This window comes from Gossypium hirsutum, chromosome A08 (assembly GCF_007990345.1).
Source record: "Gossypium hirsutum isolate 1008001.06 chromosome A08, Gossypium_hirsutum_v2.1, whole genome shotgun sequence".
NCBI classification, from domain to species: Eukaryota; Viridiplantae; Streptophyta; class Magnoliopsida; order Malvales; family Malvaceae; genus Gossypium; species Gossypium hirsutum.
Window position 1 is genome coordinate 17311 of NC_053431.1, and position 16735 is coordinate 34045.

The window sequence follows — 16735 nt, forward strand, 5'->3', positions numbered from 1 at the left end:
CATGTAAAGACTACTCAAAGCACGAGATAGTAGCAAAAAGAAAAGGAAAGATAAAAACAAATTGGAAGTTATATCCATCTGCAATAGCACAAGGAGTTAGATATAGTTCCCTGGTAAAAACACATTAGCATGTCCTTTCAAATTTGCACATGATGCATTGGTAGAGAAACCTACATATCGAATTTTATATTTCCCCCTCTCATTTGATCTACAGATGTTAACTGAGCTTGTTCCTGTATGTTTTAGCTCATTAATTGTGTTATGCAAGAAAAGCAGGTTAAAAGGTGAGATGCATGTAAAGACTACTCAAAGCACGAGATAGTAGCAAAAAGAAAAGGAAAGATAAAAACAAATTGGAAGTTATATCCATCTGCAATAGCACAAGGAGTTAGATATAGTTCCCTGGTAAAAACACATTAGCATGTCCTTTCAAATTTGCACATGATGCATTGGTAGAGAAACCTACATATCGAATAAAGCACTGAAAACATACCACTGAAAGAAATGAATGGGTGACTCAGGCGTGAAAATAAGATTGAAGATAATTTCAAGAGACATACAAAAATATTGCTAAATTCCTGTTGCAAAAAGCAGAGCATGGAGGTCATAGATGCAGGTGATTATCAGCTTGACATTTCAAGCGGTCTTATTTGTGTTGCCTGAATAACTTGTCCAGCAAAAGAAATTTAGGACACTTACTGCTGGGATAACACTTGCCGACAGCAGAAATTGTAGAGAGAGACTGTAGAAAATTCACATGAGATTGTAGAGAGAGATACCTTGGGTTAATATGAATGGCCGACGTCCTGTCCTAAAAAGAGAAACCTTTAGAGAAAAAATTGTTACTAAACAGACCTGGTAATATTGTACACGACACAAGAAAAATAGCTAAAATACAATATTACACAAGCACAGAAACATATCAAAATCAATATAGCACCAATCATTTTAAAATGTCAAAACTTATAATAAATACATGACACCTTAAACATGATTATGACATAGAAAACAAATGAACAAGCCTTGGATACACAAATTGCAAATTCTAACACTAAGTTCTTTTATCGGACATCTTTGAGCCTTATGTTTGTTTCATTACACACCTTACAAGTTTTTTAGTGATTGCAATAAGTTGATGGATGGAAATAACTTGGTGATGAGGTTTTTAATTCTAGACTCGGTGACATACTTTCTGTTCATTGGGAAAGGTCATCTATTTTGACACAACGAAGGAGGGGTATATGCAATTTAACTCTAAAGACAATTTCTTCCAACAAGGATGAATAATGGATATTGCTTTAAGCTTTTATTAGGGTTTTTCATTGTATGGATATATTTAGAAGCTCAATTTATCTCATAGATTTATGGCCTAGACCTATCAATACTTGCATATCAAGTTTTAAGGTTTTCCTCAGCATTGATGTACTTTCAGTTCCCCACCTTCTTATAACCACTAAGACTCTCTTAGTCTTTACCACCAGAATTTCTCGATACAATTTCCATTTAATTTCACTCCTATTTTCCTTCTCTTACTTTTCCTCATACACCATCAAGAGTGAGCAAAACGCAAAAGGCAAATGAAATTGACAAAATTTGAGCAGCATTCTTTTAACAATACTCCATACTTTTTTTCCAAATTAATACCCAGCCATAATTGTAGTTTCCTCTATGATAGAGGGCATAAATCTTTACTGCTCAGTTAGTCATGAGGAGAAAAAAAAAATTGTACAGTTAGGCCATCCTTTGATTTTGGAATAATTAAAATGTGCGTAGGAGCCCGGGGAGATATGTCCCTAAAAGCTAAGACCTACAAACAAAAAAAAGGCAAACAAACATAATGTTAGCGCAAATGAAAGTCAAATAAACTTAAAGCTAGCAGAGTCAAATAAGCTTAAAGCTAGCAGAAAATAATTAACATATTAACCCAAAGAAACAGCAAGAATATATTCGTGTGAACCTGGCCCCAAACAGATAAATAATAAAACTAGGTCATTCTCTCATGCAACTGACGAGGTGAATGCATGATTCATACAGAAAACAATAACATAAATTAACATTAGCAAATAGAAATCAAACTAAGAGGTTAAACAGCTAAAACTTTCAACCTCAGATTATAGTTTTGCAAACAAAAACTATAATCATAGCTGAAGATTTTCATGATTCTCTAATTAAAACTTTTGATATTTTGTTATCACGTTTCACTTAATGTTGATCAAATATCAGATATCAGCTAGTGTTAACAGAAAGGACAACACATTATCTTTGATTGTCACCTATTTAACTGCTCAACATGCCAAAAGCCCAAGCCAGCCTGACTAGAAGCTACAGAGAAATGAAAGGGTCAAACCTCGAGCCTATCGCAAAACTAAAGGCTATTTCTTAGCAAATTAACATGAGAAAACATTGATCCATATTTGGAGATCAACCAAATCCAATCCAACCAAATTGACTAGAAAAAATTAAAAACCCTAACTCAAAACTGACACAAAAGCCTATCAAAGATTATTCAAACTCAAGGAAACTTTCCAATTGCTACATAATTGTAAGCAACAGACTAAAATGAAAAAGAAAGTTACAAAAATATGATCAAATGAAAGAAGATAAGATTCACTTGATAGTTCCAAATTAAGTAGTTCCTGAAGAGTCCAAGACTTAGTACGATAACAAACTGTTGATGACCTTCTGATCCAGGTCCATATGGAATTAATCACAATTCTATAAAAATATTTGTAAAATATACCAAAGAGCTTAAGTTATGTTCTAGCATCTCCAAATTTAGGTCTGAAGCAGGGCAGTGATAAATATAAATTTGTGTATATTAGTAAAAAGTACATATCAGAAACTAAAAACAGAGATGAAATAAAAAGACAAATTTTAAGTACATATTCATAGCTGAAATGAACCTCTGATGAAGCAGGACCAACCGTTTTTCACTATCCTCAAAACCCTCCTACTTTCCCTTTTGCTTTTCTTCGAGTGATAAATAACTATATCTGAAAAAAAAAAAAAGACGAGATGATCAGGCAAAGACAAAGGATTTATAAAGAAGAAAACAAAAAAATCAAATAAAATACAAGTAATAAAGAATAGATCTGAAACTAAAACAAAAATGAAATGGCAAAGACAAAGACAAAGTAGAAGTCATGATTCATACCTGAAATCAGTCACCAATGAAGCAGAGAATCTCAAAAAATCACAAAAACCAGAAACGGCAGAGAAAACCTAGTGTAGCGTTTTTCTGTGTTTTTTTTTTGGCATTCCGTGACCCAAAACTAGAAAAAAAATGAGGAAGAAATTCAAAAAGACTCAGAGAGAGAGAGAGGGAGTCGGCCAATAAATGGGGTGCTATGGATAGAAGAGATAGATTTGAGGATTCAAATTTCGAAGCGATGAAGAATTGATGAATCTATGAATGGAAGAGAGAGAACTTAATTTTCTAAATCCCCATGTGACAACGGTAACATTTATGGTAATTAATAACTTCTTTAAATTACTTTTTTTTTTTTTTTGAGAAATTAGAGACAAAGAATGTAAAGAGACATAGGAAAAAAAAAGTGGGGAATCGGGATATTCCTAGAATGGGATAAACCAGGACCGGGATATACCAACATGGGATAACAACGAACCGGGATATCCCTGGAATGGGATATCCCCCGCCGGAATAAGTATGACAGGTAGAACGGTCCAGACAAGAAAAAATAGCTGAACCGGCCACTAAAACCCATAAACCGGAAGCCAAAAATTCAGAACCGGGATAAGAAAAGGCCGGATATCCGGAGAATAGCTTATTCCGAGTCGGAATATGACAGAGATAAAGGCGGAACAGAATAAGAAAGAAAATTAACAGCCAGTAAAGGAAAAAAGACGTTAGAAAAAAATTAAGGGGAAATTGGAGAGAATAAAAGGATCAACTGAAAAACATGTATTTTTTCAATATTTCCGTGAGAGAATAAAATTTTCGAAATTAAAAACATTTAATTCTCCTGTTTGGCTTCCGGGAAAATTCAGAATGAACAGAATTTGCCAACTCACAGGTGAATCAGGAATTATTTAAAAAGAACAAGGGCTAATGTCAAGTTTGATACAAATTTCCCTCGATTTTTCGCGATCAGAAACCAAACAAAATAAAAAGAGATGAAGAAAAAACAAGATTTTTCTAAAGAATCAAAATTTATACCTTAAAAGAAAGACTAGCACTACCTCGACTCACTCATTCGGAAGAAGCTACCGCTGATTCATGAATTCAAACCTTTTCTTTTCCTTTTTCGAGAGAGAGAAAGAAGCTAATGACAATGGATCTTGATTTAACGGAGAGAAACTTTGGGTTTTTATTTTATAACATAACAATATTATAATATTTTTATTTTATTTTCATCGGTAAAATAAAATATTTAGAAGGGTAGAGTAATTGGAGTTCCCTTTTCATGAATGTCAAGACAATGAGAGAACGGTGCAAGATATAACAAACCTGGTTGGCGTAACTGATACCCATGTTTGCCCAAGCACGCCCATAGTTTGGCTTCAAATCTAGTGCCTAAAGATCCAGACATAGACCAAAAGACTAAATTCAATAGTGCTGAAAATATGGCTCCCACAGGTAAAGGGAAGTTAATCATCAAATAATTTTAAATGGACAATCTCAGTAACAGAGGCTAAACAAATCAACCTGCATATGCAAGATCTGAATGCATTAAAAAGGGCATTTTGAAAGAGATGATCAAGAGTATATGTAAATTGAGGAAGTGCATAATCAAATCATCTAAATTAACAAATAGCTTCAACAAATCAAATAACTAATTACATGGAGCTTAATAGAAGAGCTAGTTTGTTTTCTAAGGTGCACCTTTTCTAAGGTCCACCTAGGTGCAGCATGTTATTTGGAGAATCTTTTTAGCAGCCTAAGGTTACAAAGATGGAGCAAGTAAATAATTCAACCCTATAAGAAAGCTGTATAACACACCAATGCATCACTTTACCATCGAAAGATAAGAAAGAAGAGAAATAGAGGAAAAGATGATGCAACCCATAAGAGTTTGGCACACAGAAGATTGACATGTTGGGTTATCACATGTTTTGCATTTCTTTATGCCATCCTTTCAATTGATTAAGCACAAGCCAAGTCCTAGGCACACTTTTTTTTATATTTGGAAAGTGATAAATTTCGTATACTAACAACAAATTGAAGGGAGAAAGTGAGAGTGTAAGAGAAAGAACCTGGAAATCACCACAACAAAGGAGGAGGTCGATTTTGATGTTGCGAGTGTTTTCGATGTATTTAATGGTGTCGTAGACCTTGTCGAGATCTCCATGCATGCACCCTTCCACTGCTATCTTCATTGTTTTGAATTGGACACAATACTGTAGAAGGGTTTGAGAAAAAATTAAAACCTTAGGTTTTTTTCTTAATGACTTTATTATCTAAAGGTAAAAACAAAAAACCATGACAAAAACACACTGAAAATAGAAGTAAAAAGAAGCATATATCTGAAACTAAAACAGGAATGAAAAGGGCGACGCAGGATTAACAATAAAAGAGCCATGGACGGGAAGACAGGAGACCAGATACCGAAAGAAAATATCTGTTAAATTAAAAAAATGGAGATGACTGAGACGAAATGAGACAATGTTTTCAAAAATTCCAATACCATAAGCGGTTTCAACTTCTATTTATTATAGATTTTGCACCTGCAAAAGAGATAGAAAGGAATCCATGAATGTATACACAAGGCAAGAAAGATACTAACTAAAAACAGTTATTTATGGACAGGAAGAGTACTATATATCCCAAGGACAGATCGATTAAACTAATTATTGTAGAGTTTCACAGGGAATTATTTAATTAGAGTCATTCATATGTGCCGATTTACCGATGGTTGACTTAACAATTGGGATACTGGTTTTTTATAAAACATGGCTTATAAGTGCTCCCCTTAAATACTCCCCTCAAACCTCATAACAAGAGGGGACCAATCTATCTACTACCACTTACAACTCTCGGCCCATCGAGTGAACTGCCTCCAACCTTCTTGCCACATTCTTATATTGTATCAACAAAACCCTCAGTTTAATAAAGTTTAGGTTTTTTTTAAATATTTTTTATTTTATCTTTTACAGCACTAAAGAGATCTACTTGAACAACAGTTTTTTATAAAACATCTAGACCAAACAAATCCTAAGCATCCAATTTCAAAAAGAACATGTCAGTTGATCCAATATTTCAAGGAGAGAGCAGCAAAATACCAAAAGCCTATTTGAAGAAACACAATTATTGGTTAAGCAGATGCTTTAAATCAAATTGCTTCTGGGAACTGGGACCAATTCAGAGCAGTAGTATAAATAACATCAGGCATGATTCTCTACTTAAACACTCCAGACCTCCTAAAGCTGGGAAATGCCAAAACACCATTGCCAATTCTGATAGAAAATAACCAATAGAGAACTGTACAAGAGAATGATTAGGAAAAAACAATAAGAAATATGTTTTAAGTTAACCATCAACAAATAATACCAAGAATGTTACAGGCAAAGTTGAAAGGAAAAGAAAGTCATCATGATCAAAGTGTAGCAAATTGTAGAGCAGCATTGAACATAGTTTGCAAGCCACGTACCATTAAATTATAGAAATTGGTTGTCCAAATATTAGTGCATCTTATAGACTAATTTGAACTCCCAAGGCTATGTTAATCAAAGGAAAAGAATAAACCCAGACAATCAATTCACATATTGATTTTCCTTTTTCAATGTTGTCATAGTGCATAAATGTTGAGGGTTAAATTCTCCAATTCTTATTAATATCAACAAACATCCCAATTAGATTATTAATATTTTTTTGAAACTAAAGTACAGACTTTATAAGAAAACTAAGAAACAGAATGTCACAACTCACAACGAATTAAAAAGACATGTTATTACCATCCAGAAAAACTACCAAATAAACTCTACATGCATCAAAACTCCCACCGGGTTCCTAGAACTAAAATCAAGCCAACACAGATGCAGTAAACAATTTACATACTGATGCTTTTTGTTTAGGCAATTAGTATTCTGCTAAGCAAAGATTTAAAAGAAATAGAAAATAACACAAAAGCTATAATATTAAACAGAGGGAAACAAACAATCCAAAAATAAAGCACATATAGCAGAAGATAAACAAATAAAAAGAAGAACAAGACCGACATCTATAGATCTAAAAGACGGAACTAAACAGTGATTTCTAAAGCTGAAAACCAAAAATCCTAAGAAAAACCCACTGAAATACTGTGTTCTTCATGAGAAAGAAAACAACACTTAGTTAACATCTTCTAATGCAACACAATAACCACTCGTAACTACTTTGTAATATAAAACAACCTTTTCAATTAAATTGCATCTCTAATTCCAGCCATGCCATGCATTTAGATATTACCTGAATATTTCAATCAAAATCCATTTCCAAATCATATAAGTATCAGCACACAAACAATTCCAACTAAGTTCATCGATGAGCTCCACTCAACTATTTTAAAGAAAATCTACCCCAATCCTTACTGATGAGTGAAATCACCTAGCAGTGTGAAAAGAAAACCAAATATGCATTGATCCATGGACGGATTAATCTGCACCACCTTAGCACCAGATAAAATGCAACACTTTTCACTCTAAATATGACCATGTTCTTCTAGTTAAAATTGATGTTAATTGAGCCCAAAGTCTCTTACTTTCGATGCTATTAGAAAGCACACAACAATGCCATACAAACTGCATTTTTCCTTGAACAAAGAAAATCAAACAGCAATTGTATAAGGAAAGTGGCCTTAAATATATATTAACTGTAGATTAAATGAAAACAGACAAGTGTTCGAGTAATTGGAAACAGCTATTCCCTGACCTTAAATATATAAAAACTGTAGATTAAAGGATATCAACCTCATTAAACACTCAAGATTAAACTTACCAGTAAACAGAGAGTAGGCTTCCCCTAACATACCTATATCTTGACAGTTCAGAAAATTACAGCATGACTTTTTCACATTGTCCTAATCAAATTTCCACATCAACCATTAATGATTCGGGAAATTTTGAATTAAACCCAAAACACCACAAGAAGATTGTTCAAAGAATCAAATTCATGCAATAAAAACCGAAGTCATTAACCAATGGCTTTAAAAGGAAAGTGGGCTCAATTTATTAGTTCCTTCTCCTTGGCAGGAGTCCCCTCTTAAGTTTGGCTGCTTGTGCAAATGTAGACGGCCTTATAGATATGTTAAATCATTTTCAAGTTTAGAAATTACCTGACTTCTTGCCGAAAGAATTGTCACAATCCTCATAGTGGCATCCTTAACCTAAAAATAAATGAAGAATGTTTGTGCAGTCGGATTGATTAGAGGTAATTAAGTTCATACACTATATCATCTTAACAAGTTGACTTTTCATCCGAAAAGGAAATAAGATGACAACCATCTATTAAACACAAACTTGAGTGTTGTCAGTCTATGTCTAACACTGATTTGTTTAATAATTTAGAGTTTTTTTAATATACTTGGAGGGCCATATAACATATCTATGTCCAGGTGTATATTACACGTGGATCTTGAATACAAGTTCTTAAAAATAAAAAAAGGAAATTGGGAGCAACATAAGTAACATGGAGCTAAAAAGTTAAAACATACTCGATAGCACTCGCAATACTATTTTAGGCATTTTGACCTCCTGCATTTGCATCCGCTTTTGTGCCTGGCTGATGGAGTGTTCATCATGTCAAACACTTATCAAATTACACAAATTTAAAGGGAAAAAAGTGTAAGATCATAGAAGTTATAATTACAGTAAAATTAGGGGAATCATTAGGTGGGTTAACAATACGTGGAGCAAATGCGAGACGGTTACGCAATTCAATTTGATGTCGAATATCAAGAACAATATCCTCATAATCTGGCTTGTTCAAACAGTTATCACATGCACAACAATCCTTGCAGTAAATCCCTGCTGCAAAGCACTCACAATAACTGCCAGTCACAAACAACAAAACCCAACAGATGTTCCAAACATCTTCACTTTTTTTGAGCATCCTCTGAGCATTCGGAGTATGATGTTCCAAACATCTTCTAAATACATGAAGAAAACTTAAAAGAAAATGAAACATACCGATCTCGGGTCTATGATTAAACCAAGTCCGAGAAACATATTACTCAAGTGAAATGTTCTGTCTTGCATGTGAACTTACAGTTTCAAACATCTGGATCTTCTACAGTTGCAGTGTTTCCAGGCTTCAGTCTCATCTGGGAATGTTTATTCCTGAATTCAATAAATCCCACAGCTAAGAAAGCAATGTGAAACTTGCCTCTCCCCTTTTGAGTTATCTTGGGATTTGGATAGTTGGTCAACCTCGTCAGCAAATTGTTCATAAGGGATTATGAGCTGGTGAAAACATGACACTTTCTGAGAATCCTCCATATTTTCTGGTACACAAAGTCCATGGTGATCGCTATCAACATGATCACCAACTCTCCTAGCTGATGAGATCAAGGGATCAGGGTTTAATGGTCAAACTCCATGGTGATCATTATCAACATGATCACCAACTCTCCCAGCTGGTGAGATCAAGGGATCATGGTTTAATGGTAGAATATGAGATGGGAGCTGAATTAACGCGGCCTGATTTCCACCAAGGGAAGAGGGCTAAGAATCCAAACGTTGACGCATATGTTCCATAAATTCATCAGATTCAACATGTTCCCAGATGTTCTTAGATGAAAATTCCAACATCTTATCCAACCTATCATCATCGGAAATCTCAACCATGCCACCATTCGTGTTATCATTAGTTTTTCCAGTGGTCACTTCCGAGGCATTGAAACAAGCACCATGTAGTTCATCATGTTGAGGCCAGTATTCACCATGTTTGATCAGAGAATCATCTTGGTTGCGACCATTTGACGTAGAGGAAATCAATGTAAAACTGGACTCAGAAAGCCTTTTGTTACACAGTGACGTTCTCGCTCTGGATGGCATTATAGGAGAGAGATCATTGAGAAATTGGGAAACAGGAGATTTCTACAATAGAAACAAAGGTTTTACCAAGAAAAATATTATGTGTTCATTTATATCTCAGATGAAGTAGCGGATTTAAAAAATCACAAAAACTAGAAACGCCAGAGAAAAGATATATTTGAGCGTGTTTCTCTCTCACAAAAACTCCCTTCCTACTGTAGACTTTTTTTTTTTGGCCTGTGGTTACCTGAAGCTAAAAAAGAATGACAGGAAAAAATTGAAAAGAAAGAAAGAGTGAGAGAGAATTGGCGAAGAAATGAGGGAGCTATGAATTGAATAGATATATTTGAGGATTTAAATTTCGAATGATGGGAAAGAAGCTGGCCCGATCGGAGGTAAGACAATATAAGATGAAGTAATTTCCTCATCATCAGCTAGGCAGGATTGTAGTATTTGATGAAAACAATTACTTCTAGTCTGATCAATTAGCATTAAAGCAGACCGGGTCATTATCACAGTAGAAATGAATGAAATTCACTACCCAGACCTTCCAGTTGATTTAAGGAATAAGACAATTACTCTTGTGGCCCACTTAATCCTCCTGTTAATTCATACCGAACATTCTATGCTCGGACAAAGCTCAAGTGAGATCTATGATCTCGGGAGAAAACTTGGAAATTCTTATTTTTTTGGTGCATGGCCTGACACTATAGCTGGGAGATGGGGTTAATAAATCTATAACCTCAGGTTCACGAGTGACATCAAAACTAGGGACATGATCTTTCAAAACTGCAACTTCAGTGGTCAATTGTTTCCCTTTTCTCCATGACTGTTGATCTCCACTGGCCGCTACAAAAGCTGAAAATTGCTTCTGAATCCAACATTCCTTCTCAATAATGCTTATATTGGTTCCTTCAGCTGTCTCTTCACTAGAAAGGCCAGTAACAACTGAGGAAGATGCTCGTACTGGTGAACAAATGACATCAAATGGCTGCCAGTGATATACTCCAAAAGTGCAAGTGTCCCCTAGCTTTTCCAATCCTCGTCAATAGTTGATGGCTTCTCTTTTACCAATGGTTGTAGATCTTCATCAGCTTCCACATCATATTTAAACCGCATGCCCCTCAAAGACTCCTTCCCAGCAATGCTCATATCTGCACATTCAGCAGCATTTACCATGGTGAGGCCAGTAGCAATTGAGGTTGCCTTGCTAGGAGGGGGATGAAAGAAAACTAGTGACTCTACATTACCTACTCCAAGATTGGATGACTTCCCTGGTTTTCTTGTCCCATATTCTTCAATGTGTTCAGATTGTTCATGACAAGCCTCATGAATGATGCTATGCAAATTATCTGCTGAAACAATAACCACTTCATTTGGATATGTTTCTGGAACAGTTTCACATGTATCACTGGCTTCGTCATATTCATCCAAGTTATCACAATCATCTTTGTATTCAAACTCATTTGGTTCACTATAGCAGGGGAGCTCATCCATTGGTGAAACTTAAACTCTCATCTGCTCCGGCAAGCTTGGGCAACTAGCAGAATGATTTGTGTATTTGGTTGAGAAGTAGTTTACCGTGATGTTCAAGCTGATCAAACAACAATATAACACATTGGTTAACCAACTATTGACCTAAACAAAACAGGATTTATCAGGGATAAAAGGCAAGTATATACCTCTGCCAGGCAGGGAGGGCGAGCATCATATATGCAAGTTTTATCTTATTGGTGACACCAGAGAAGGATTTAAATGTTGCAGCTGCTTGCCTCACAGCCGCTGATTCTTGAGGATGCTGCCAGGCCCACTCAAACTGCAGGCATCAACCCATCAGAAAACATTTATATATTAGAAATAAGCCATGAGTCAGAACAGTTATTGGAAGTATTACATATAATAAAATCAATTAGCTCAGAAAATTTTAAATTTTCGAAGCATTCTTCACCAATCAAGAATGTCTCTTCGAGTGTCAAAAAGCTGCCTTTTCTGCATTTAAAAAAAATCCGGCATTCTCTATCTCTTGTTGCCTTATGGCTCAATTTAACATACACGTTTATATATTTCATCAACTAAGCATGGACAAAATAAGACAATTAAATTTCACAATAAAGTAGATAAGAACCCAAAAAATCCCCTAAACTAAAGGTTTCCTGCCATAGCCAAATCTCATCTAGAGTGAGAAGATATTCATCTGCAGTCGCTGGAATAAGTTAACCAAATACCATAAGAATAAAAAAGATGATACAAATGCATGAAAACTCAAGGTAGAATATAGCTGTTGAGCCCAACAAAATTCCTTTCTACAACAAGCAAGCTAGAATCCTGAGCGCATGTATACAAGAAAATCAACAAGCGCTAAATTATGAGACTTGTGAGAAGGTCCAATTCATAGACATATACATGGCATTTCAAGCATAACCTGCCAGTTTTCTACTAAGCCCAAAAGGTGATGCAACAGATTCGAATACAACCATGTTATAGACTATATATAAAATATAAATATATATTATATATATGACCTGAAGAGCAGATACATTGGTTGGAAAACCATATATGCACACAACCATTTCCCACGGGCATCGGCTCTTTGTCCTCCAAGCACCCCTCCCTATTTCCCCATTGTGCTGTCTTATTCGACGCAGTGGGTTCACAGTAAATCTGCAATTGGGCAACACTACCGTCAGATAAATAGTTCAAACTGCAAACTGTTTGGTCAGCTTGAATTTTTTACTAGAGAACCTCATATCAAAGGAAAACAACTGCTAGCTGATATTATTTAAATGACTTATTAAGCCACATAGATAGTAGCATCAATTTTTTCATGGTAGTGGTAACGAATCAAACATGAACCAGAAAATAAACTACACAGAAAATTTGAAGGGGAAAAAGCGAAATTTGAATTTAAAGACCATAACCAAGTAAACATCGAGTTAAAATTGAATTTACTCAGATAAACCTCAAAGGGTGCAAATAAGAATCTAATAAAAGCCTTGGAACATGTCATGTACCATTCAAAACACTCGAGTGAGAAGTACAGAATCATAAAGCTGAACCTTAAGAAGTAAAGTTTGAAAACATATCTTGCCAAAAAGGAAAATATAAACCTTGGACAGTAAAAAAAAGAAGCATTAGCATCCATAATGTTGAGATAAGAAAGAAACACGGTGAGGATGAGCCAAAATTTTAATATAGGAAGAGAACAGTAGAATCAGACCCGATATAGGTGTGGCCTTTATGACGAGGGCTGAGAGAGGTTAGCAGATAGCAAGCGAAGAACCTTTTCCCGGCTTGCCCTTATTTTCATTTCCAGGTTCTCTTATTTGTTCCTGATTTTCAACTTCAAGATCCCGGCATTTGAAGTCTTCTGTTCGTGACTTCTTCTGCTTGAAATAGGCATTGAGGGATTTCGAGTCTCCTTTTTCGCTCCTTTTTCTCGCTTCATTGCCACCTGGGGCAATTTTCCCCCTTCTCATCTCTCTCCTATTCACTCACAGCACAGCAAATGGACTTGAATTTGGATGTAGTGGAAGTTAATTCGTCAAATTTAAGACAATTAATTTGAGGAAACCGATTAAACAAGAGCAGGGTAACATTGCATTTTACCCCTTTAATTAATCTTTGAGATAGTTGATGGGAACACCAAAATCAGGTTGAAGAAAATCAAAGGACAGTGAAGCTTCATTTCTTAGTGGATGGCTTCCTTATTTTCTTTCCCCACATCCAGACGGTCCATTTGGCTTGTTGGATTTAAATCATGAATGGCCTAGAGTTGGCTTGTTGGATTTATTAAATCCACAGCCCCAAACACTGAAACAAAAGCCCAAAAACACCAGCCCAACCCTAAACCCAAGCCCCAAGCCCCACACCCGGATATCCCTGGAATGGGATATATGAAACCGGGGCATCCATAAGTAGAATATCGCTGAGCCGGGATATCCCTGGAATGGGATATCGCTGGCTGGAATAAGTAAGACAGGTAGCCCATGTAAAAAAATCTAAACCGGGTACAAAAAACAACTGAACCGGGCACTAAAAGGACTGAACCTGAACGGGATTTAATGGGGATATTCTTGGAATAGCTTATCCCGAAACAGGATCTGACGGGGATATCCTTAGAGCAGAATAAGAACGAAATTTAACCCTGTACTTTTTTTTTGAAGGCAATTAACCCAGTACTTATTAAAACGTTGTTGTGAAAATATTTAATGTGAAATTCTCTGAAAATATTTAAAAACTCCGTATGATTTAATTAGTGTTTTCTTATTCCCTCAACAAATGTAGTGTTTTTACTTGTTGAAATAGGGAAAATGAGGAAACAATAAAAGGGAAAGAAACATGAAAATGTCTCCATTTATTTTCTGCTAATCAGTTAGGGTTTTAGGTTAGACACTTATATAGTTGTTAGAAACATATCTTCGCTATAAAATCTCATAAATAGGACTCAAAGATTTGCAAAAAAATGTCCCTCAATACAGAGGGAAACAACCAATCGAAAAAAATAAAAATAGAACACATAACAGGCGATAAAGTATCAAAAAAATGATGACATCACAAGATCTAAAAAGACGAATATAAGCAGTGTTTCATAAGGGTTTTAGGGTAGATACTTATATAGTTGCTAGAAACATATCTTCACTACAAAATCTCATAAATAAGATTTGCAAGAAAATGTCCCTCAATACAGATTACAGAGGGAAACAAACAACCGAAAAAAAAAAAAAAAAAACACATAACAGGCGATAAACTATCAAAAAAATGACAACATCACAAGATTTAAAAAGACGAATATAAGCATAAATCTGAAAACTAAAACAGAGATGAAAACTTGTTCGAAAGATGAAAACCACTATACCCACATTAATAAAAGAAGATAAGCATAGACTTGAAACGAAAAAAGATGTTAAAAGAAAAAGTAAAAGTGAAAATCATACCTGAAATTACAATCCGGTACAGCCTACACCCGAAAATCATTGAACCAGGGGGTTCACAGGAGACTAGCCCCTAAAATTTTGAAGCTCCCTAGCTTGTGGTATCCCATTCAAAATTGGAATACTTACATGTTTGGGCCTCCTAAACTTTCAAATTCTTCCCCAATTTTTTGCATTCTATTCCATAAAATGAATATTTTCTATTTTTCCCCTCTTGAATTTTTTAAACTTCCTTAAATACCATACATTTTTAAAATAGGGTAAATTTATATTTAGTCCCCCTCTTAATTTTTTACCCTTTAAAAAAATTATAATTTGATATAATAAATTTAGTGATAGATTTGGTTTATAGTTCATCAATTTTATCTATTTACCTTTCCAACCAATCAAATACATATTAACATTAATTATTGAATTAATATTTTTAATCTTATGCTTATAAGAATGAAAAGTAAAATTAAACCATTACACTATTTAACAGAAATTATATATTTACATGATTTACATTCTTATGATCATATATAGTCTTTTTCTTGTCTTTCTTTGTTAAAAAATCAGTGCAAATTGAGGTTTGGGGTTTTAGTGCTACTAATTATAACAATAATAGACCTTCCATGAAGGATTCAAACTCTTAACCCATCACCAGATTTGGAACAATAAATTTATACTTATATTTGAAAGACCATATCTCATAAAGCTTGAGTGCTCATGATAATACTACCATTCATAGGAAAAACAAACAATTTAACAGGGGGTTGGAAGAGATAAGGAAATTGTAGGGATCTACTGTAAAAAAAATGACATGAAGGCCATTACAGACATTTTCGTCAAGATGAAAACTAACAAAAGATACACAACACAAGAAAAATATGAATAACGATTAACCAAAAACAAAACTTACAGAAACATCGAGCACTGACCAGGCTCATAGACAACAGGTTGGTTTCTCATCTGAGCTAGCAGAAAAACTTGGATATAAATATATTGGCATTGATGTATTCGAAGAAAGAACTTCAGAGGCCTTATGATATGTGGTCATTGATTGACCACAGATAAAATCTAATGATACAGAAAACAATAGACAGTTAAACTTCGGACATTACCAAGTTCTGATTGGCAACAATAGTGTAATTATACAGAAACCCAACAGGCGAAGAAGAAAATATGAATATTGTTAAAGTAGAAATATAAGACAGAACCGGTTGAAGATGATAAGATACCTTATCACTGAAAATGCGAAAAAAATCCAGTCCCATATATTTGTCGAGTTCCTAACAAAAGGTAAAAACACCATTTAGTAGGAATAACATCACTGACATTCAATGCATCTAGGGAGCTATCGATATCAGAGATTAGTTTTTGAAGGTGTTCATCCTTCAAGGCTTCACGGACTTCATTGGAAGAAGCTGCATGAGAGAACATTGTAGATATAGTAGTGTGAAGCGAATTAACCAGATTCAGCATCAAGACAGTTTGTCTAAAGGTTCTCTGGCTCTAACACCATATAGATAATGAAAACATTTTGATCATACAAGCTAGTTATCTGAAGCTGGAAGGCATTTAAGCTTCTACCATACAACTCAATCTGGTGTACAATGCGCCCCTGAGAATCAATTTACCTGATGTGGAAAAATGCTTTGAAACCCGACATAAAACTTCATGCAGACCAAATCTAGCTAAAAGCAATGCAATCGGCTTACTAAAAAATGCAAAAAATATTCTACCACAAGTCTACCACAATACCCTTGGAATATCCTTTTAACGCATTACAACCTTTGAATCATCTATAACCACCATCAATACATTGAGCTCTAAGATATCTCAATGACATTTCA

The 16735-nt window shown here is 34.9% G+C and overlaps 1 long non-coding RNA gene and 1 pseudogene across 4 annotated transcripts; both read right to left on the bottom strand.

Annotated features, from left to right (window-relative positions):
* LOC121204823 (uncharacterized) lies at positions 1-6134 on the bottom strand. Of its 4 annotated transcripts, XR_005900003.1 has the most exons (5): positions 5646-6134; positions 5215-5358; positions 4469-4534; positions 2883-2993; positions 1-1807 (listed from the first exon to the last, which is right to left on the bottom strand). It is a non-coding gene; the product is annotated as an uncharacterized lncRNA (long non-coding RNA). The 4 variants fall into 4 exon arrangements; XR_005900001.1 differs by lacking the exons at positions 4469-4534; positions 5215-5358; positions 5646-6134 and adding an exon at positions 3155-4462 and having other exon boundaries at positions 2925-2993; XR_005900000.1 differs by lacking the exons at positions 4469-4534; positions 5215-5358; positions 5646-6134 and adding an exon at positions 3155-4462 and having other exon boundaries at positions 2904-2993.
* A 2740-nt stretch (positions 6135-8874) lies between these two features.
* LOC121204575 (uncharacterized) lies at positions 8875-16697 on the bottom strand (annotated as a pseudogene).
* Between the last annotated feature and the right edge of the window lie 38 nt (positions 16698-16735).